This window comes from Peromyscus leucopus, chromosome 3 (assembly GCF_004664715.2).
Source record: "Peromyscus leucopus breed LL Stock chromosome 3, UCI_PerLeu_2.1, whole genome shotgun sequence".
Taxonomy (NCBI): Eukaryota; Metazoa; Chordata; class Mammalia; order Rodentia; family Cricetidae; genus Peromyscus; species Peromyscus leucopus.
In genome coordinates this window covers 140,755,655-140,779,766 of record NC_051065.1, presented here as the reverse complement: position 1 = coordinate 140,779,766, position 24,112 = coordinate 140,755,655, and the positions used below count along the sequence as shown (strand labels likewise).

The window sequence follows — 24,112 nt, the reverse complement described above, 5'->3', positions numbered from 1 at the left end:
ATGTGACTAAATGGCAGAGCAAGGTTTCATATCTAGTCCCAGATCTCTTATTTATATACCCAGTGTTCTTTAAACTACTGCATGTACATGCACACACACACACACACACACACACACACACACACACACACACACCTTCGATTCTATTTCTATCATCTGCTTTCTGAGTTTGAAGACTCAGTTCTCAGGAATAGTAATCTTTTGGTGTGTCTAATAGCCAAGAAAGCTATTGTCCCATTATCCAAAGGGACAGACCACCAGCTGAGGACTTGAGATCCCTAGGCACTTCTCTCATACTCAGGCTCCACCTATCTCCTGAAACAAACCTGGAAAACAATCCCGTGAGACACCATACAAACAGAAAGTGGCAGAGGTGACCTACAGAGGCAGGCTCATGTAGATCCTAGCCTTCTGTTGTATCCTATATCTGCTGGTGTGATGACATGGGCAGGTGAGGGGGCGCCTGCTGCCCTGCTCTTCTCTGGAATTGAGATTAGGATTGTTCTGACATTCTCCCTATTCCACCTTCTCTGAGACTTGGGGCCTGAAATGAACTTGGAAATCCCACAAAATGCCTGTTTGAGCAGAAATCTTTTGACACAAAGCATGTTATCAGCTTTTCCAATGCCTGAAGACCTGTGATGCAAGGCAGAGGAGAGGAGGCCTGATAGGCTATCTGATGCCTCTGGACAGTTGACCATGAAAAGCAGCATTGGTTTTAAGGCAGATAATCTGAGCATCTAGGTAAACTCACAGACATTACCAACAGCATCAGAGCTCACAGAGTGACAATTCACAGACATCACCAACAGCATCAGAGCTCACAGAGTGACAATTCACAGACATCTCCAACAGCATCAGAGCTCACAAAGTGACAACTCACAGACATCACCAACAGCATCAGAGCTCACAAAGAGTGAGAATTTACAGACATCTCCAACAGCATCAGAGCTCACAGAGTGACAACTTACAGACATCTCCAACAGCATCAGAGCTCACAGAGTGACCACTTACAGACATCACCAACAGCATCAGAGTTCACAAATGACAATGATGCACACCTCTGATTTCCTACAAGGCATTTTACACATTCATAGCAACTGATCCTTGCCAGATTTTCATTCTCTCTTTTTTATGTCCACAATTCCATGACACACTACTTTGAAACCTTAAAAGCACAGAGATAATATATCTGAAATGTTTTCTCCCTGGTCACTCTCTTTCTGGGGTTACCACAAAGAAGGAAGAGACAAGAGCACACAACTGCTGCCCACCCCAAACAGCCACCTCAGATCCAGCTGTGGCTTCCTTTCCCCATTAGACTGGCACACCTGATGCCTGTGGTGGCTGTGGAAGCCTTCTTCCAGAAGCTTTGTTCACATTATTCTTCATCACATCGTACTTTCAAGGCTTGATGCCCCTTTTGGATCCATCCCCCTGGACTCTGCCTACCAAACAGGTGCTTCCAACCCTTTAAAAATCTCCTCACAGCTGGTTGTGATGGTACAGTTTTGTTCCCAGAACTCAAGGGGAAGAGGGAGAGGTAGAGGCAGGTGGATCTGTGTGAGTTTGAGACCAAGCCAGCTTGGTCTATATAGTGAATTCCAGAACAGCCAGACCTCGTCTCAAACACACACACACACACACACACACACAGAGAGAGAGAGAGAGGGAGAGACAGGGAGACACACACACACAAAATCTCCTCACAGTTTCCTCCATAAACAAGGAGAACGTTTTGTTTCTGAACACTCTTCTCATCTGTTTTCTCTCTGATAGATAGAAAAGTTCAAACTGAGGTTAAGAAGAGGGACCTGAGGACCATGCACGCGCATACAAAGGCATACATCACACCCTCTACCTCTTCTCCTTCCCTCCCTGCCTCTCCTCTCTCTTTCTTTCAGGCCAAGCCAACAATCAGGAAGTCCACTCAGCTGCCTTTACCTTAGTAGTGTCATGCAGGGTGTGGTTCAGTAACGATTCTGTACACAGAACACAATCCCAGGTAAACAATAAATATCAGGCCAGATTAAAAATATATCCCCAAGAGGACATTACTACCTCCTTCTGCAGAGTTGGGAGCTGAGGCAGAGCCTGTCCCCTCCTGAAGGTGGGTCAGCAGCACCTGTGAGCTGTCTATGTGCTAGGAAAGGTGGGGTCAGAGGGACTTGGCTCTGTGCTAACATGTCTGTAGTCTGAGCTCTGGTTTGGTGGGTGACTCCTGTAACACCTAGACACACCACAGCATCTGACCTTGACAGTCCCTTTCTTCCTCCTCCAGGGGTTAGGAAACCCTCCTCTCTCTCCTGTGGACAGTGGAGAAACACAGAGCAGCAGGAAATGAATCAGGGACAAAAGGGTCAGACTCAGGTGAAAACAGGTTATCCCTCCTTGCCTCTTCCGTGTGACCATGTGATCCTTTCAAACTTAAAAGGAAAGAAATAATGTTACTTTGGTAAGCATTGAATAGTAAGTTGGAGGGAACAATGAACAGGAGAAAACAACTGTTTCACAATGGGCTCTGGGGTTACAATATTGACAGTAAAAATAAACACTGGAGATGTTGCCTAGGTTGAACTATCAGCACACAGGAGCTGTAGGAAGGGCAAGGGAGAAGGACAAACCCAAGACAAATAATACAGGCTAATTAGTCAGATTTGACATTTTGATTTGAAATCTCCAGAAGACATCTGGGCTGAAGATGAATCTTCGGGAGCTTAGTGGAGTTTTTGTTGTTGTTTTATTTCGTTTTTATTTTATGTGTATAGGTCTTTTGCCTGCATGTATATTTGTGCATACATGCAGGCAGAAGACAGAGGCCAGAAGAAGGAATCAGATCCCTTGGAACTGGAGTTATAGACGATTTGAGCCACCGTGTGTGTAAGGAATTGAACCCAGATCCTCTTGAAAAGCAGCTAGTTCTCTTAATTTCTGAGCCAATTCTCCAGCCCTAGAAGCTGTTCAATGATACTAAAAGTCTTGGAAGTAGAGGAGAAGAACAGAGGGAAAAATTGAAAAGAAGAGAGGAAGAAAACAGACATTTGTTCACGATGCAAGTGTCCTAACATTTGGAAGCATAAAGGAAGTGAATGACACTCCAAGAGGAAATGCACAAAGACCTTAAGAAGGAGCAAAGAGGAAGTAGGAGAATGGGGAGCTGCTGTGGAGGCCGAAGGAGGAGGGGAGTCAGCATCATGATAGAAGATAACTGGACGGCATGAGAGGGCCGAAAGCCCACAGCGAGTGGACACAGAAGAGTGCAGGCAGGACCAGAGTGAGTGTTTCCAGGAATAAACAGGTGAAAGGATGGGGGAAAATTGTGTCCGAGCATCTCTCCAAGGTACCTCATAGATTTTGAATGAGAGGACTTGCATGAGTGAGTGAAGGCTTCCAAGGTTGACTTGTAGACCTTCAGGGCTCTACCTGGTCAGTGGTCCTCACACCTGCCCGCACCATTGAACTTCACAGGAGCCATAATATAATAATGTGAAATATTAATAATAATGTGAAAATAGTATTTCCTGCTGCTCATTCCCCACTGCTCCCAGAGATGAGGATGATAAAGGGTCCTAGATTATGACTCCACATAACATCATTCAAAGTAGAAAATCTTCCAAGAAGATGCTGACAAACAGCAGGGGTTAAGAACTACTGAAATTTAGGGAATGGATTACTAATTTGTGTAGATGTAACCAACCGTCTTATTAAATAAGAAACACAGAACCAATGTAAAAGAGAAAGCCGAGAGGTCAGAGCTCAGAGCTAAAATCTCCCCCTTACTCCTGCGGTGGTCCTAGCTTCCCAAAAAAGAGCTATTTCCTGTGTGTAAGTCATTTTATCGTCTTTTGTTCTGCCTTCTCATTGTTTGTAAACCCAAACATGTGACTGCCTCATCACTGTCTGTATGTACAGCCCTCTAGGTCTTAAAGGCGTATGTCTCCAATGCTGGCTGTATCCCTGAACACACAGAGATCTATGGGATCAAAGGCATGCGCCACCACTTCCACGCTCTTTCTATACTAATTATCAAAAGTAATTTACATAGTTACTTCATTGATAGCAATATAAATTTGAGATGGAAAAAAGTAAACATCTTTCTAAGAAGCATAAATTCGAATTATAGAGTATATGAGATTAGTGATTACTTCATAAACTTCAAAGATAGGATATTTTCCCATAGGAAAAAAAATCACAGTGAAAAGGCCAATCAATAAAGTCTGGGCTACAGAGTGAGTTCCAGGATAGGCTCCAAAGCTACACAGAGAAACTCTGTCTAAAAAAAAAAAAAAAAAAAAAAAAAAAAAGCCAATCAAGAAACATAAAAGCACAGTGATTTTATGATAATAAGAAAACTTAGATAAGAATGGAGGGAGGCGAATTAACTAAGAAAAATGTTTAATAAATATAGACAAAGAGTGACTTTTATATGAATTAGTAATTTTATTTTGTTTTTATTTATTTGTTTTGTTTTGTTTTGTTTTTCGAGGCAGGGTTTCTCTGTGTAGCTTTGTGCCTTTCCTGGAACTCACTCGGTAGCCCAGGAAGGCCTCGAACTCACAGAGATCTGCCTGCCTCTGCCTCCCGAGTGCTGGGATTAAAGGCGTGCACCACCACTGCCTGGCTGTTTTTATTCTTTATTTTTTGAGACAGGGCCTCACTATGAAGCCCTGGCTGGCCTGAAATTCATTATGTAGACCATACTGGCCACAGACTCACAGAGATTCTGCCTCCTGAATGCTTGGATTAAAGGTGTGCACTACCATGCCCAGCTTAATGAATACATTTTGAAAATACATTAAGTGCATGCCTATAATCCCAGAACTTGAGATGCAGAGGCAGGAGGATCTCTGTGTTCAAGGTTGGCCCAGACTACATAGTGAGACCCTGTCTCCAAATTTTTTTGAAATAGGATCAGATATAATTTTTTTTAACCTATCTATTTCAATGAGTAATCAAAATTGCTCTCCTGACCTACAGTCAGAGTAGAGTCCTGAAGCTTAATGAGTTCTTCCTGGTGCTTGTCAAGGCTACTATCTGGCCCAGTCTGTAAGAGAGCCAAGTTGAAGTTCACAGAACAGAGTTAATGTATTATCTCTTTCCAATAGCAGAAAGAACTCAGGACAAGAATCAGATTCCTGAGGTGGACTTATCTCACTCTGCTGAAGGTTACATTTTCTAATCTAAAAAGCTGAACTCATCCTTCATGATTAGCTCCAAGAATCCTCCAGAGAGTCAGTGAGTGTGTGTGTGTGTGTGTGGGGGGGTCATCAATGAAAGTGATTGCAAGTGGCTGTTTTAGCAAGAATTCTTTCTGATAACCACGATGGGATTCTTATATTGTATTTGTGTGTGTGTGTGTGTGTGTGTGTGTGTGTGTGTGTGTTGCTGGAATTATAAACTAGAGAGAGCCACATTCATTCTAGGAAAGCATTCTACCTCTAAGCCATAGGCAGAGCTTTAAAATAAAAACTGTTATTAAAGCACTATCAAGGAGTCTGGGGATGTAACTCAGGTGGTAGGGTGCATGCGTGAGGCCCAGTATTCAATCCCAGCACCAAATAACTGAGCATGGTGGCTCTACTTGTAATCCCAGGACTTTGGAGGTAGAGGCAGGAGGATCAGAAGTTCAAGGCCAACCTCAGCTAGATATCTAGCTCAAGTCCAGACTAGATTACATAAGACCCTATCTCCAAATACATAAATTGATAGATAAATAAATAAATAAACAAATAAGGGCTGGCAAGATAGCTCATCAGGTATGGGTACTTCCCACCAAGCTGAAGTGACTTCAATTTCAGAACCCAAATAGAGGAAGGAGAGAACAGATACCTTCAAGTTGTTCTCTGAGCCTCATGTTCATGTATCACAAGGTCACTGCCTCCCCATAAATAAATAAATTTAATAATTTTAAAGTAAATAAATCAGGACGGCTAGCATCTGCAGATCTTCCAGTGCACGTAAGTGATAATGTCTTTCATTCACAGACAACTTACTGAGTCAAGAAATTCATTTCTATAATTTCTTCTCAAAGAATTCAGACGTTGTGTTTGTGAATATCACAGAACCTGAAGTTCTTTAGTGGCTGCTACAGCTTCACGGCCAGGCTCTCTGGAAAATAAGCTCCTCTTCAAAGCACAGACCTAAACATGGATCCAGTCCCTTCTCCCCTTAACGTGGTGAAAGACTTCCTAAATGTTAAGAAAGAACGGTTGTGAAATAATCTAACAAACAGAAGTGGAAAGTGGTGTGTGCACAGGTGTGGATGTGGATGTGTGGGGATGTACTTATAACTCTGTTGCAACTGGTTTTTTACCTAAACAACCATACAGTAGCCTAGCAGCTAGCCCAACATCTGTTGCCTGCACTGTTAAACTGTGTACATTACTGCCTCTGCTCCCTTTTCCTTACAGTCATTTATAGCTACACATTAAAGGCAGTTTTATATGGCTTATCCAGTATGCATACTTTAGCTTCAGTTCACTTTCAATTTTTGCATCGTCTCAGAAGTATAGTAAATAAACCCTATTTCTGAAATCAAATACACTTGTCTCCAGTGCTCATTAGCTGTATACTCTGTTTTCTCACTTTCTTACTTGGTTTGTGATGTTACCTAAGCATTACTGTAAGAATTAAGGAACACTGCATCCAGTTCCCTCAGTCATTGGATGGGGTTTCTAGCACGACAATTTGGCCAGGTGGCCTTCGAATACTTCAGAGATCTATTTAGAGGGCCTGATCCAGTTGGGGACCCCTCAGCCTTTGGTTCATAGTTCATGTGTTTCCATTCGTTTGGCTATTTGTCCCTGTGCTTTATCCAACCTTGGTTTCAACAATTCTCGCTCATATAAACCCTTCTCTTTCTCGGTAATTGGACTCCTGGAGCTCCACCCAGGGCCTAGCCGTGGATCTCTGCATCCAGATTCCTCAGTCCTTGGATGGGGTTTCTGACATGACTATTAGGGTGTTTGGCCATCCCATCACCAGAGTAGGTCAGTTCCGGCTGTCTCTCAACCACCTGTGACTCTAGTTCCATGGGATTGAACCCCTTCTTCTGGACTCCATAGGCACCTACACTCACATGTTCACACATACACACACACACACACACACACACACACACACACACACACACACACAACTAAAACTTTAAAAATCAATCTTCTTGAAAAGGTAATTTCATATTGGAACAAGAGGACAAAGGTGTCATGTTTCCTGCCTGACTTCTGAAGTATGCTCCTCAGAAGTATGCGTCTAGGGATTATTCACATTAAGCCACAAAACGCATGAGATGCTGCTCACCATCCCTTCACACATGTTCAGAGCTTCACAAAACCCAGGTACAGCTGGGAAGAGTATCTCACACCTGTGATCCCAGCATTGGCGAGGCTGAGGCAGGAGGATTGCAGAGGTTTCAAGATTGGTCTTTGCTCCGTAGCCAGCCTAGACTACGGAGTGGGACTCTGACTCAAAACAAAAACATAAAAAAACAAAACGAAAATAAAATAAAACAAAATGCTAGACCGGGAAACTAGCTACATTCCATGTTATACCCCAGAGTCTCCACTACCAGGAGAGCAGAGTTCACACAATCCCGCTCAACAGCCAGCTTTGCTCTCTGCCCCACCCCGCTGCTCCTTCACTGCCGTTCTACCTGGGCGTACTTGGTTCTGGTTTACCCCACTGTTGCCTGCTGCTCTTGACTGTGTTTACAGTGCCAAATGTGGACAACATCCTTACAGGGCAGGTGCCTCTCTAAACCAACTGGGTGTGGTGAATCAGAATTCTCACAGATGGAGAAACCGTGGCCCAGAGCCAATGTTCTTACAGCTTAAACTGTACTGTACTGTCTTAAAAGTTTTTCCTTCTTCCTGTTCTCCTTCCTCCACTCTGTTCCTTCTTTTGTCTTTCTCTTCTGCTTTCCTTCTTTCCTTTGCAAAGTTAGAATTACCTTTAATATTGCTCTTTTAATTATGTATCATAAAATTCAACATTTTCCAATTTTTAGAAGTTGCTCTTAGTATATTCACACTATTAGACAACTGTCATCACTACGTTACTTTAAAATATGTCATTGGGCTGAAGAGACGGTTCAGGGTTAAAAGTACTTGTTGCTATTCCAGGGGACCTAAGTTTGATTCTGAGCACCCATATGGTGGCTCAGAGCAATACATAACTCCAGTTCCAGGGAATTTGATATCCTCTTCTGGTCTTTTCCAGTCCAAGGCACACGTGGTACACGGATATATGCAGGCAAAACATCATACTCATAAAAATAAATAAATCTTTTTTAAATAAAATATTTTCATAACCTACCAAAATGAAACTCCTTCTTAACAGCAGAGATTGCCTAGTTCTCCTGCCCCCTAAGCCAGGGCAATCATGAGCCATTTTCTGCCTGTGGACTTCTCGTATTCACTGAATAATGTAATGCAGTATGTGGCCTTCTGTGTCTGGCTTCCTTCACTTAATGTAATGATTTCTAAGCATGAGTCCCTTTTTGAGACTAAATCATTGGATTGTATGAATATATTTGACTTTGACTACCCATTTACTATGATTAATTTCTAGTTTTCACCACTATAAATGTTACTATGAATAATGACATATAAAATATTTTAAGTTTTCACATTTTTTATAAAGGTAATATTTACTTAACACAAACTTTAGTTGTTTTCTTTTTTCTTTTCTCTTTTTTTTTTTTTTTTTTTTTTTTGACAGGGTCTCACTATACAACCCTGGCTGGCCTAGCACTCTGTAGACCACAGACCACACTGGCCTTGAATCAGAGATCCACCTGCCTCTGCCTTCAGCTTGTTTGTTTGTTTTTTACATTCTGTTTATTAATTTTGTGTATGTGTCCATTTGTACATGTGTCATGGACAATTTAAAGGAGTCAATTCTCTCCTTCCACTCTGAGTTCCCAGGATCTAACTCAGGTCAATCAGGCTTGCACAGCAAACACCTTACCATCTCACCAGCCCCTAGCCATTTTAAAGTACATAATTCAGTGACATTTAGTGCACATACTTTGTTTGAGTAACTAACTAGTAATTTTACATAGCTCCAATATATTTTTATCACCCAAAAGAAAGCTTAACGTGCCTCATATCTTTCAGGACCAAGGAAAGGTATAGTTTTTAAAGAATTTTAGAGATCAAACAGAACATTCTTGAACAATGTAGGTGGCTATGTTATATAAACACTATGTATTTCACATGGGAAAAAGCTAAGCGTAAGACATCCTCCATAGAAACCAACAGCTCACAAGGTTTGTTTTGTGTTTATTGGTACTTTATTGTACATAGCCTGAAGGGGAAGATGAGCTGATGTTTTTTGCACACAGGACACTGAGCTGCCTTTATTTTAGAGATGATTAAAGCTGTGTAGAGTGCTGCCTTTGCTTCTTCTCTCACTTTCTCATACATTTTCCAATTTAGAATAGAGACATGCACAGATGGGTTTTTTTTCTATGAAAGTGGAAGAGACACACCTACATATTTTTAAAGCTCATTGGTTCGGCATGTATTTATCAAGTAGACTACATGCACAGTGGCATAAATGCAAAGCTTCCCTTACTTCAGTGTGCTCCAAATGCAAATTTAAAAACCTGAGAGCTGCTTTTAAATAAAATTGAGAACCCCCCACCAAATCTGTAATCCTGGATATTTTTTAATTCTCTAGTCAAAGAGACATCTTCCTCTTTAGTTCAAGTGGAGCCAGACATGAATTGTTCCTACAGCTCATTTACTCTGTTTTACCTAATGGAAAAACTGTTGGAAGCAGTCAAAAGTTGTAAGCTTTTACCACTAAGTTGGGTTATGATCAAACCTAGTCATTTTCTTCATCTCTCCTTCTTAAGTGTGGAAATAAGGAAAACAGACTATGTCACAGAGCTCTTAAACTTTTCTCCTGAGTGCCTCCAAAGTTAGAAACTGATGTCATATCTTAAAGATCTGGTGGCAATGTCTAACACAGGGGGTCATAATTACAGTGTTTTTTTAATGAATTTTGGTTTGTTATAAAATGGATAAAAATTTCCAAATCAACTCCAACATAAACTTTCAATAGTTTTAAATTTACAAGGTTTTGTTACATTTCTTTGTTTTGCATGCCTATGCTGTGTGTTGGGCAATAACTTCCTCTAAGATAAACTTCCATCTTAGAAGGAACCTCGTTACAAAACAGGATGTTTTAAATGGGAGGTGAATGAAACATTCCACTCCTTAGAAAAGTTCCTTAAGCTTAGAAAGTAACTCCAAGTCTTCAGGAAGTTCCTGAAACTGACCAGATTCACTAGGCTCCTCCCTCCCTAAGGCTATATAAACAGTAAGAACTTCTCAGAGATACTTTGAGACAAGCTGAGCTTCCTAAAAGAAGCTAAGGCTAGGTAACCTGCCTGTAAGAGGCTCAGACCAACTGAATTGCTTAGAAAAGATACTCTCCAACCTACTGAGCTGTCTTCAGGCTGTGAAGTGTGATCCAGATGTCCACCATTTGTGAGCTATCACCTATGCTGGGGTGGGCTTTGATGATGCAGCTGTCTTTGAGTTATTTCCACTCCTGTAAGTAACTTCCATAAAACTCATTGCTTTACAAAATTGGTATTTGATGGTATCCTTACTCTGGTCTGTTGTCATTTCCCTATCTAGAGTGAGAAGACATTTATTCATGTGTCCACAAGGATAGTGTCACACAGCAGTCTGTGGTATATATGGGCATATATACATGTGTGTATGTGTGTGTACGTATGTGTATGTATAAATGCATATATGTGGAGACCTAAAGTTGACACTATTTGTGTTATCCAATCACATGTACTGAATCAGGGTCTCTCACTGGAACCTAGAGGTCAGCTATTTGAATAGCCTAACCAGCCACCTTGTTCCAGTCTCTGCCTCTCAAAAGTTTCAATTATAGATGGGCCACTACACCTATCTGGCATTTCTGTGGGTGTTGGAAATCCAAACTCTATTCATGATTGTGGGGCAAACACCTTACTGACCATTGGGATTACAGTGAAATTATGAACCATCTGCACAACATGGAAACAATCACAGAATGAGAGGTGACCTACACAATGAGGAAAATTATTTCTAACTGCACATCCAACAGGAGGTTAATATCTAGGATATATAAAGAACTACAAAAATTAAAAACACACACATACACACACACTACACTCACACACACACACACACACACACACACACACACACCACAACAATAAATGATTCAATCAATAAATAGGCTAATGAACTTAAGTGATAATTCTTAGAAGTATTATGGAATATTGATTTACATTGTGTGATAATATGTCACTGTTACTGGTTTAATAAAGAGCTACACAGCCAATAGCTAGGCAGGATTTTGGGGGCAGAGAGAACCCTGGGAGGAAGAAGGCAGGGTGGCCAGCCAGATACAGGGAGGATGCAAGACATGGAGAAGGAGAATTAAAAGCCACAAGCCACATGGCAACACATAAATATATAGAAATGGGTTAATTTAAGTTATAAGAACTAGTTAAAAAACAAGCCAAAGCTATCACCTGAGCTTTCATAATTAATAAGTCTCCATGTGGTTATTTGGGAGCTGGCTGGTGGGACAGAGAAAGACTTGCTACAAATGGTGCTCAACATGAGGCCACCTATTTCCATATAAGACCTGAGAAAGCTTTAAAAAGGTTCCAGACAAACAAAAATGGAGACAAATGTGGCTTCCTAGTCGCACAGTCTCTCGTGTGGGTCATGGTACAGAGAGGCATTGCTCAGCCACTGCCTGTGGGCTTGAGCTGCCTCCACACCATTGGCTAAGCTGTGTGGCAGTGTAAGATTTTGCTCATTCAGACAGAAAAGGTTACAGATATGCAGTAAAGCAAGTTCAGGTGAAAAAAACCTCTAAAGAGATTACAGTGTGTTTAACAATGTGCATAGGCTTAAGAAAAAGGGGAAAAAGGGTATAGACAGTCATAAAAATAATTTTTAAAAAGTCTTTAAAGAGAGAAGTAATAAACATTTTTTAAAGGAATAAGCCTGGGGGCTGGAGAGATAGCTCAGCAGTTAAGAGCACTGGCTGGTTTTCCAGAGGACCTGGGTTCAATTCCCAGCACCCACTTGACAACTCACAACTGTCTGTAACTCCTATTCCAGGGCATCCTCACACACACATATATGCACAAAAATAAAAATAAATAAACCTTTAAAAAGTGATAAACCATGTAGAGATGGAAAATATACAGAGTCTGGATCCTGTATGTTACTGTATTGTTTTTGAATTTTTTGATTGCTGATGAATGAACAGTAGCTGCTAAGAGACATTGGATTATGGAAACTGCTAAATTATACCAACTTATACTTTTCAACAAATCTTAACTTCAAAATGGAAGTCAAAAAAATATGTTGCTTTGGGGAAGAGGTTATGCTTTTGTTTCCACAGAAAACAAAAGGCTGTGGATTTGTTTAAGGTTAGTAGTGATCAAGTTTGATCGAGGAACACCCCCTGAAAATCCTGGCTACAGGCATAAAGAAAAACTACAAGACAAGTGGTGTATATTTTACCTGCTCAAATAAAAAAAAAAATCTTTGGCTGGCTTGTGTACAACAAACAGTCCATGCTGCTGTTAATGCAGATATGTATGTCACCTTTGAAAGTTTATGTGTTGTCAGAACAAGGGGACCAGACACCAATGAAAAAGGATGCTCAGGTGATTCAGCCTCTCAAAATTGCCTCTGATGCTGTTTCCTCAAAGTTCTACATCCAGAACAGCTTCAAGACTGTTGGCTGAGATGGTCCAGCCTCACAGATTACTCCAGCCAGAACCTTAGATAAGCCATCACATCAAGACTGGACAACAGCTAGCTTCCCCAGGACTTGATCATTATCTTAATTTTTTCAGGGTCCCTTAAAGATTCCAGCACCCACAGACAACAGGAAGCAGTCTAGAGAAACAACAACCACATTCCCCAGAGATGGAGTGGGTGATTTTTGGTCATTCAGTGGGTTATGGATGTTTGTCATTGTTTAGGGGTGTTCGTTACAAATTGTTATTGGTCATGACCAGGGGAAAAAGCTAAACAAAGGAGATTAGATTCTCGGGATCTCTTTCTAAAAGGGAAAAGAGGTGATATAGAAATGATGAGATAAAGGGGTAGACTGTCAAATCTACTTTTGAACAACCATATATATCAAATATTTTACATTGGTGTGGCATTTTGTATATTGATACAAATTTAAAGCTATTTTAAGCTATTTTTGTTTATATATATATATGCATTTTTCTTTTTTAAGGTATTATACCTATGAAGGTCATTTAAAAATGTAGTGTAAAGTTTTAGTCCTTGAAAGCTATTTAGGATATTAAAGAAATACAGGTTAATAGTCATAACTATCAAACTTACAGTTATGTTACTTATGTTTTTCAAGGTCATACAGAGATACATTTTAGATACATAGATGATCTTCAAACACTTCAAAGACCTAAAGAATATGGCATTTAAAAATGTCTTAATAATATAAGGTTTTTCTTGCCAGCGAGGCACATCTGCTCCTGACAGTACCAATTTACTACAAAAAAGGAAGATGGGCATCAAAGAACCTCCATATGGAGTTTACTTTCTGTGTGGCAAAAGCTAGCCATTTGGGCAAAAAACTACCCTTGCTTCGAATGTTGATAATATTCTGTCCAAACTGGACAATCAGAACACTTTGCCAAGAGAGGGCAGGACAGTCCTTCAAAGTTTCCTGCTTCACTGAAAAGTCTGTCTAGGCTGAAGATAGATGCCCCAACACTGCAGAGGAACCTGAGTGAGTGTCCAGGCAGCCAGCTATTTCTGTAATTTCTTACAGTTTTGGAAGTTGCTTGCTCAGTACTTTCTGTTTACTCAGGTAATATTATGTCCTTCTGGGGTCTTTGATGGAGTTGAGGATTGGGTAGTTATAGTTGCAGCTTTCCTTAGTAGGAAAATCAGGTACAAAGCTTTGGACTCATCAAGATAGAATAAATAATGGAGTATTTTCTCCAAATATGCCAAATACAAATGGACTGGACATTATAAATGTAATTCTTACCTGATAATTGTTCTTATTGTGTATAGTTTTATTATGGTGAAGTTAAAACTTTTCCTTTTTATTTAGACAAAAAGGGGAAATGCTATGGAATATTTTTTTATACTGTGCGAAGATATGCCACTGTGATTGGTTTAATAAAAAGCTAAATGTCCAATAGCTGTCAGGATTTTTGAGGCAGAGAGAACACTGGGAGGAAGAAGGCAGAGTCGCCAGCCAAACAGAGAGGAGGCAAGGCATGCAGGGTGAGAGACAAAAGCCGTAAACCACGTGGCAACATGTACATTAATAGAAATGTGTTAACTAAGTTCTAAGAGCTAGTTAGAAACAAGCCTAAGTTTTGGCAAAGCTTTTGTAATTAATAATCAATCTCTGTGTAGTTATTTGGGAGCTGGATGGCAGGACAGAGAAAGACTTGCTACAAAGAAGAAATACAAATGGCCAATAAATGGCTGTAAAGGAAATGCATGTAAAACACTTTGAGTTTCCATCTCACCCTAGTCAGAATGAAGGATACAAATGACAACAAATGTTGATAAGGAAGAACTTGTGCAGCTACTATGAAATCAAAGTGGAAGATTCTTAAAAATAAATAAATAAGTAAATAAACAAACTATAAATGTCATAATGCCATAAAACCCAGCTATCCTACTCTCAGGTATATAACCTAAGGACTCATATACCATAGAGATGCTTACTCATTCACATTTATAGCCATACTATTCACTGTAGCCAGGGAATGAGCCAGTATAGATGTCCATCAATACATGAATGGATAAAGAAAATGTGATACATATATACATACAGGCAATTTTATATAGCCCCAAAGAAAAATGAGATTGTCATGAAAATGTATGGTACTGGACATCACATGTTAAAAGCAGTAAGCCCCACTTATAAGACAAGCACCACATATTTTCTCTTATATGCTGAATCTAAGTTAAAAATTGAAAGAGAGAGTTCATGGAGCTAGACAGAGAATCATGAAAGGAGGGTGATAAAGAGGGGTATAGGATAATTAAACACCTGTGATAGGAAAGCAAAAGGGTGATTGTCTTGGGATGGAAGGCAAAAGTTAGAAGGGTAGGCAGCATGGATTAAGGGAGAGCAGTGATGAAGGGTTACTGTCTAGTTTTTTATGAATTTACAATTTAGAGTCATTTTAGAAGACAGAACCTCAACTGAGAAAGTGTCCTCACCAGATTGACCTGTGAGGAAGCCTGTGGTCCCTTTTCTTGATTGATGATTGATGTGAGAGGACCCAGATCTCTGTGGATGATGCCTTCCCCAGGCTAGTGGTCTTGGGTGCTATAAAAAGGTAGGTCATGTAATCCATGAGGGTCAAGACAGTAAGCAGCACTCCTCCATGGCTTCTGCTTCAGTTCCTGCTTCCAGGTTCCTAGCTTGAGTCCCTGCCCTGACTTCCTTCAGTTATGGACCATGAAGTGTAAGTGTGAGCTGAAGTAAACCCTTTCTTCCCCCGGTTGCTGTTGGCCATGGTGTTTATCACAACACTAGCAGGCCTAACCAAGGGCTGGTGAGATGGCTCAGCATGTAAAGGTACTTGTCGCCATGCCTGAAGAAATAAGTTTAGTCCTCAGAACCTGCATTTAGGAAGGAAAGAATGGACACCAACAAGCTGTCCTCTGACCTCCATCCTACATATACCTGCTGTAGCATTCTTGCCCCTACACATACACACATTCCACAAAATAAACAAATTAAAGCATAATTTTTAGAAAAGAAACCATAACTAAGACAGAGGGGAATGAATGAAAATAATTCAATGAACATATGCATGAAAATGCCATAATGAAAAACATTGCATTGTATGTAAACCTAAAAATTAATAAATGAATTCATATGTGATTTGCTGAGGCCACAGAAGTCCTGTCTCTTGGACAATCAGTACATGGGCAAAATGACTATCAGGACCTCCTAGAGACTGGCCAGAATACTATCTATGGCAGGCACTGTGGTGTGAAATGGGACCACTGGTCCCTGGGCGACTGCTGGGTAGATAGAAACAAAAGCACCATCTGTAGTTCTGTTGGTATTTTGAACCAAGCTCAGTTTTGCTCACAGCCCTGGGATCTCAGTTCCTCATACGCCCAAGGGGGCATCCCAACAATCCACGTCCCTAACTTCCATCTCCACTTTGACTTTTACTAATCCATCCACCAGCAGAACCCACTGCTCCCTTGGCACCCAAGATACGTTTCAGAAGATTTATATTACACTGTCCTTCCATTCCATTGGGTTCTCAGGCCAGCTTTTTGGGAGTGCTGAGGATGAAGCCTCAGACCTCATCTGTGTTAGACAAGTTCTCCAGCACTGAGCTTCATCATCACTCAAGCCCACAAAGCTATAGCCCCCAATATTACTGCTAAATCATTGACTCATTCGTGAACATACACAAGATGCATCATCAGCAATTATATTCCAGAAATCAAATATTAAAGAACCTCCCTTTTGTTAGGGATTTATGCCGTGCTGTCTGAATATCCGTAGCCCACAGCCTGTCACCAGTTATGGGGACACCATCAAGTGTTCATTGCCCAATCAGTTGTAGATAATCTACACTCTGGCTTTCACTTTCTAGTTGGGCCACCTCCATTCCCTGCTGAGAATTAATCCAGAGGACTGAAAATTACTTGCTTTCATTTTGGTTCAAGAAAGGGAAACAATTAATGTGATGATGAAGGATGGAGTGGACACAGATCATTGCAAATAGTATTTGTGTTATCCCATTTCCCTCTTACAATCTTACATTGATTCAGTACTCTTCAAGTTTTCCTTCACTCTTATAGTAAAAACAACAGGTTTGAACATGACCCTGCTGTTTTATTCACAGCATATTACATATGAAAACTATAGTTTAAGTGTTAAGTTTAAAAGTACCTTGCCTGAGATCAGAAAAAAAAAGGAGAAATCTAATCTGATGACATGTGACTTCTTGATTCTGGCTGTATTATTAGACTATCCTGAATTTGGATTATGGGTGAGGAAAGTGAAAATAAGGTCACATGGTATCAGGCAGAGCAGCCTGGGCTTCCAGGAGTGATGCAAACACAGCAGGTCAACCCTCAGCATCAGAAGGCCATTCTGCTAACACACTGCAAATGTACTGAGTACCTCTGTGGTCCATGCCATGATAGCCACATTCCAACTAAAGAAGCAAGATATCTGAAGCAAAACCCTGCTATTCATTTCTTTTAAAAAATAAATGGATGTGTTTGTTTGTGTGTGTGTGTGTGTGTGTGTGTGTGTGTGTTGCATATGTGTGTGAGCTTGTGCCACTGTGCATGTGTGGAGGTCAGTGGGTTATTCCAGCTTTATGTGGCTTCTAGGGATCTTATTCAGATCAGCAGGCTTGTAAAGCAAATGCTGTTGCTTGCTAAGCCTATTTATTTATTTATTTATTTGTTTGTTTATTTGTTTATTTTTGAGACAGGGTGTTACTGTGTAGCATTTGATGTCCTAGAGCTTGGTATGAAGACCAGGCTGGTCTTGAACTCCTAGAGATCCACCTGTCTCTCTGTCTCTGCATCCTGAGTGTGGGATTAAAAGCATGCACCACTTGGGCCTGCCTCATTCATTTATTAACCCCTTTATAAGTGCACTATGAAATGCAGCACATGCATCACAAAGGCCACAGAGTTCTAACTGTGAAGCTACAAGAGCCCTCTGAAGGAATTACTTGAGAAGAGGAAGAGGATAGTGGAAGAAAGAGTAAGGGAGAGTGATGGGAAAGCATCTCCATGTGATTATTATTCTGTATAACTAGTGTGCACAAGTTACAACTAATGAAAAAAGGGACCCCTGGAAACAACTCAAACCACCAACATCTACCCAGCACTTAACTGACACTAAAGCTAAGGCAGGCATTGGATGTTTCAAATCCCCAGCTCTTCACACTGCAAGTTCCCACCACTCAGAAGCCTGGCGATGTTTAGTCTTTTTGCATTTAGTTGAGTTTTCTGTAGATGGGAATGAGAAAGGAGATCCTGGGTCTTAGAATTCATCATGTCTTCTGCCACCATGCCTTGGGACGGACAGGCTTCTGAATCCAGCTCCTGCACACACATGGAATTTGCCACTTACCAGTGATTTTATTGCTGAGACTATAGGAATATTCTAGCACTCTGCTCTTTTCTTCTACCAGAATTCATGCTGGCTCATACCAAGATGTCAGCCCCTTCTGTACCTTGAAGAGATCAAATATTGAGGCCTCGGGCAAAATCCAAGGGGCAAGAGGCCAAGTAGGCCCACCCAGATTCCAACCACACTGACTGGATTTGAAGACTGTTACTATAAATCAGATGGGAGACAGGACGTCCAAGTCAGATTCTCAGCATTCCCTTAGGTTTCCCCCCTTGACTCACAAAGTACACCCCTTCTGCTTCTCACACTGACAAATCCTGCTACTGTGTTCCCTAGCCGACCAGAAGCAGCACTAAACTTTGGGCCAAGATCAACAAAGACTCATTGAGCACCTAGGTGAAGGTCAGCAGGAGCCGAAACAGTGCAACCTGACTTCGGGAGGCTGGTCCTAAGCCCGTGTGTTTGTGTGCATGTGTGCTTGCATGAGAACAGGCATGTGTGTGTGTGTGTGTGTGTGTGTGTGTCTGTGTGTGTGTGTGTGTATGTGGTGTGTGTGGTGTGTGTGTGTATGTCTGTGTCTGTGTGTCTGTGTATATGTGATGTGTGTGTGGTGTGTGCGTGTATGTGTGTGTGGTGTGTGTATGTATGTGTATGTGTATTGCTTGCTTATGTGGATGTGTCCTATGCATGCACATGCCACGGTAGGCCAGCATCTTCCTCTATTACCCTCACCGAGGAGACACACCACTGGCAGTGTCTTCGAGGCTGTTGCCAGAGAAGTTAAACTGAGGAGAGAAGACCCACTCCAAATGTGAGAAGCACAGTCTTATGGACTAAGTCCCAGACTGACTACAAAGGAGAAAGCCAAGCCAAGTGTCATGGTGCAGCCTGTAATCCCAGCATCAAGGAATTCAAGGCCTGCCCCAGCTACATTGTGAGTTAAAAGCCAGCCTGAGCTACATGAGACAGAGTGGGGCACATTCCCTGGCTTTGGTTCCTGATGCACGAGTTTTAGTGAGAACTCTCCCTCTTCTGCCACCAGAGCCACAAGTTGCTCCCACTGCCATGCTTTGCCCACCTTGACAGAGTGCATACTCAAATCATGAATCGAACAAATCCTTCATCCCTTAATTTGCTTCTTGTTGAGTATTTAGTCGTAGCATGTAGCTCAGTTGGTGCAATGGGAGAGAACTACCAGAGGAGGCCATCTGCCTGGAGCTGGGAGAGTACAGACCCAGGAAAGAGGCTGCAAGTGACAAACTGCAAGGGACCGACAGGAGTCCCTGATTTCCTCCACTTCCCTTCAGAATCTAAAAGTAACTGTCCCCAACTGTGCACTAACCTATCTCCTCATTATGCTGGGTAGAGAACTCAAAGAGAGTCTTAGAAGTTCAAAACTAAAAGGTCTTTAAACGTGGAAGTATCCCCAGCCATTTCCCCATCTATGACCACCTTTCTTCTCTAAGAAGAAAGGATAGCAAAACAGTCAAAGACACAGATAGAAGGGCAGCACTTAAAATAAATCTCCGACTCAGACATGGTGGCTCACATTTAAATTCTAGCACTTGAGAGATGGCGGGAGGAGGACCAGAAGTTCAAGGTCATCTTTAGCCACCCAGTGAGTTTAAGAACAGTCAGAGATACGAGACACCTTGTCTCACAAAGAAACAACAACCAAAAGCCAATAACAACAAGAGCAAATCCCAACAACAATAGTAATAACAACACTGATAATAATAAACAAAATACAGTAAATTCAGGACCCGGACGCAAGACAGGACTCTTCTCCTCCTCTATCAGCACCTGACAGCTGTACCTTTAAGAGAACAGATTTCTTCTCTCATTTTCCCCACTTGGAAACTGTGTCCAACACATGACCTAACGAATAGAGAACTTTCAGGATCCACACCACTTATCCCACACTTAATGCTGAGTTTCCTATTCTCGACTGCTCCTTCCTCTAGACAGCCATTTCCTCCAGAGCTTCACAGTCAGCCTCCTGCATTAGCACAGACAGATGGAGACCCAAGGAGCACGTGGGAATCCAGACCAGCTAACCCTGGGCTGCTGAGGACAAGAAAGAAGAACAGATGAGACTTCCGTGAGCACAGAGATGTAGGAGCTGTGGAGATCCTTTTCATTGCAATACTCTAGAACAGAGGCTTCCTGAGTAAGTAACTAAATCTGCCTATAAGAGTATCTCTGGGTCTGCAAGTCATTTTTATAAGAAAATAACCTACAGAAATTGGTCAAGCATACAGGATCAAACTGCTTTGAAAACCATGAAAAGACTGAGTTTCTTTTCATTTATTTTGTTTTACTTATTGTGTGTCTGTGTCTGTGTCCGTGCATACACACACATGCCACAGTGTGGAGATCAGAGGACAACAGTTCTCCTTCCACCTTTGTATGGGTTGGGGGTTCATCTCAGGTTGTCAGGCCTTGTGTCAAGTATCTTACCTACTGAGCCATTTCATCATCGCAAGGAGTTTTTTGCAACAATGTTATACAGAAAGTATTATGGTACCCAATTGCTGCCCAGTGAACACACGTTTTTTTTCATTCTATCTTTAGGCAAGTTGATGTTTTTCTCCATGAAAGGGATTTAAACTTCCTTGCTACACAGAAGAATGAAAATGCTAATCTCTGAGTAAAAAGTAAACACTAGCAGTAACTCTGGAAGTTGAGGCCGGAAGATAGAAGGTTCAAGACCTGCCTGGGCTAGAGTCAGTCCAGGCCAGGTTGGAAAACCAAAGCCCCATTGAAAAGCAGAAAATAAAAAGAGGGCTAAGATGGGGCTGGAGAGACGGCTCAGTGGTTAGGAACACACACCGCTCTCGGAGAGGACCCAAGTTCAGTTCCCAGCACCCAAATCCAGGGGTTCAGAGCTGCCCGTAACGCCATCTCTGGAGGATCCACCGCCTCCTGACTGCACTCCTGTGCACGCACGAACCCACATAATGGTGTATGTGTCCATGTATGTAACTACATATGTTTGTGTCTGTGTGTCTGTACATTAGTTACATACACAAACATACAGGCACAAACATAATGTAAGAATTAACAAAGCAAAAATCTGTAAAAAAAAAAAAAAAAAAAAAAAAACTAAGGATATTGTGACAATGCCCTGAGTTCAATTCCCAGTAATGAAGGGAAAAAAAGGAGAGGTGTGTAGGGATGGGGGATGATAATATATTCAAAGACTCAATACAGGAATTGAAAAAAAAAAGCTTCCTTCTTCCCACAATGCCCATGCCCTAAATCTCTGGACCTTATTAATGTGTTGTTTTTATCAGTGTTAAATAGCAAATGGAAATTAACTTTGCCAATGGAATTAATCAACTAACTTTGAAAGAGAGAGATTACCCCAAGTAACCGAGTGAGTCCAGTGCATCACAAAGATGCTTAAACAGTCAAGAAGAGGGCAAGGAGTTGGTGTGAAAGACTGAAGAAACCAAACCCAGGCAGTGTGGGCTTTGAAGGTGGAAAAGGGGGCATGAACTCAGGAATGCGCTCAAAGCTCCAGAAAAAGCAAGACTGGAACCGGTTTTTCTTTGGAGCCTCCAGAGAGAAGACCGCCCTACCCATGCTTGACTTCAGACCCACAGAACCCAAAGACAAGACTGTGTGCTTTGTGTGTGTGTGTGGGGGGGGGGTATTGGTTACAGCAGCCACAGCACAGGTGAGGTCTCATGCTAAAACAAAAGAGAACTGTAGAATCACAGACCATGCAACCTCAGAGCATGTTGTTGTTGAGACCACAGCGAGAGGTGGGAAAGGTGGGGAGAAGCATCAGGAGACAGCTGAGCAGTTCCTAAGATGCCCTGACTATCTTTGAGTACACTTATAATGGACTGCATTTGAGCATATACATAAAGATTAAACTATTGTCATGGGCTGAGTTGTGACCCACTCCATTCGTATGTTGATACTGTAGAACCTCCTACCCCCAAATTTGACGTTGTTTAGGAATGAGGACTTTTAAAAGATGAGACAAGCAGGATTGGCCTTTGTCTAATGTGACTGATGTGCTTATAAAATGAAAATGCAAAGGCAGACAAATGGGGGGGGGCGTCATAATATGAAGACAGTCACCTGTCAACCCCAGAAAGAGGCTCAGAATAAACCCTTTCCCACAGAGCTCAGGAGCAGCAGTCCTGCAGACATACAGACTTTACACGTGTACTTCTACAACTGAAAACTTGAGTTTTGGTTGCTCAAACCCCCATCCAACTGCCAATAATCAAGGCATGGAGAAAAGGTTATAATTTGCAGTAGCACAAATACTTCATGATGTCTCAGTGCAAGGATCGGTCTCAAGGTGTCTGTGAGTGGAGACGCCAAAGGAGGAAGAAGGATAAACCAGGCAGTTGGCAGAGGCCGGTGTCTGTCCAGGTCCACTGCAGTGTACCTTTTTTCCCCCCACATCCACTGGTGGCTCTTATTAAGTAGCAGGGGAAAGGCATGGATGGTTTCATGTACAGAAGAAACTCACACCACGGGGAGAAGCCTCTTTACGGAAGGAAGTAGCACAGATGAGAGAGAAACAAAAGAGACAAGATGGTAGTGAGATTGAGTAACTGATAGAGGGAAACAGGAAAAAGAAAAAAAAGAGAGAGATGAAGGAGAAAACAGGTTGTCCTAACGAAGGACAGCACGTAGTTTTGAAACATGAGATAATAAAAATATTATCTCATTGAACAAATATTATCTCACAACCTAGTGCAGAAACTGTAACTGCGGTGCCTAATTCCGGGGCTGAGCATGCTGAACCCAAGATACTTATCTAAGGGGCTACGGACCCTCCTATAAGTAATTCCCGTGTCCTCATTTATTCTATACCCTCTAGGTCCTGACTGTCCCCTCTCCGAGAATTTCATCTTATTGTTCTCTTTGCCAAAACTGAAGTTTTCGTGACATAAAAAGTCAGAAGTCAAAAGCCACAAAACACTTGCTCCAAAGAAATACAGATCAACGCACCTTGGTTCTCAGCCAGCCAGCCGGGCCATTCCACCACCAGCTCCTTCTCTTTCCCTCTTTTCTCTCCAGACTTCAAACTCACCCCAGATGCAACCCGCATGCTTCTCCCTCCCTCTGACCCCAGAAGCCAGCAGCTACCTTGTCCCTCCTCCTCCGGTCACTCGGTCACTCGGGTTTCAGATGGAGCTGGCCAGTCAGGGGACTGGAAGGGACAGGTGAGGCTCAGCCAGGTGTGCCAGCCTCAAGGAAAGGCTTTCCACTCTCAACTTCCCCCGGTGGGGCGTGGCTGCCCGCAGAGGATGAACTCTGGGCGGGCGCCCCACAAAGGGAAGTCTGCGGGCCCTGAGGTTTCCGGAACTCACCACACAGCAGCCAGCAGGAAACCTCGGCCGCCGAAACTGTAAAAGTTGGACTTGTTGCCAAGCGACGGGCTCAATTTCGATTGCAAGGTGAAGAAACAGAGCAAGAGAAGGGTCAGTTCAGGTGGGGCAACAGCGCCACCTCCTGGTAGACCCCGTAATCAGTTTCCCCGGAAACTTGCAATGTCAGGGAGCAAGGTCCCCCCACCCCAAGGCTTTGCCAGGCGATACAAGGTAATAAAGACCACAAGCTCCACTCCAATAAACCTAAAAGGAACCGATGTAAAAGAAAGTCCTAGAGGTAGGTCCTCACATACTTAGTATAAAGTTTTAGAAATTCCTTACGTGCTGGACCCTCCTCCCCCCTGGGGAAAGGCATATGGAAAAGTAGAGTTGACCTACACTCCTTTGTTAAGCCAGCAGTGTCTTAAACCCCTTGAGGGGGGGGGGTCGCATATCAGATATCTTGCATATCAGATACTTACATTAAGATTCATAACAGTAGCAAAATTATAATTATGAAGTAGCAATAAATAATTTTATGGTTGGAGGTCACAACAATCTGAGGGACTGTATTAAAGGGTCACAGGAAGGTTGAGAACCACTGG

The 24,112-nt window shown here is 42.0% G+C and overlaps 1 protein-coding gene across 2 annotated transcripts in view; it reads right to left on the bottom strand.

Moving 5' to 3' along the window:
* Positions 1 to 23,518, bottom strand: part of Styk1 (serine/threonine/tyrosine kinase 1) — a 45,004-nt gene extending 21,486 nt beyond the window's left edge. Inside the window, exon 1 of one of the 2 annotated variants that reach the window (XM_028860515.2) lies at positions 23,146 to 23,518. The gene's annotated coding sequence lies outside the window, so the exon portion shown is untranslated. The remainder of the gene's footprint in view (positions 1 to 23,145) is intronic. The other variant, XM_037204056.1, reaches the window with a different exon arrangement.
* Between the last annotated feature and the right edge of the window lie 594 nt (positions 23,519 to 24,112).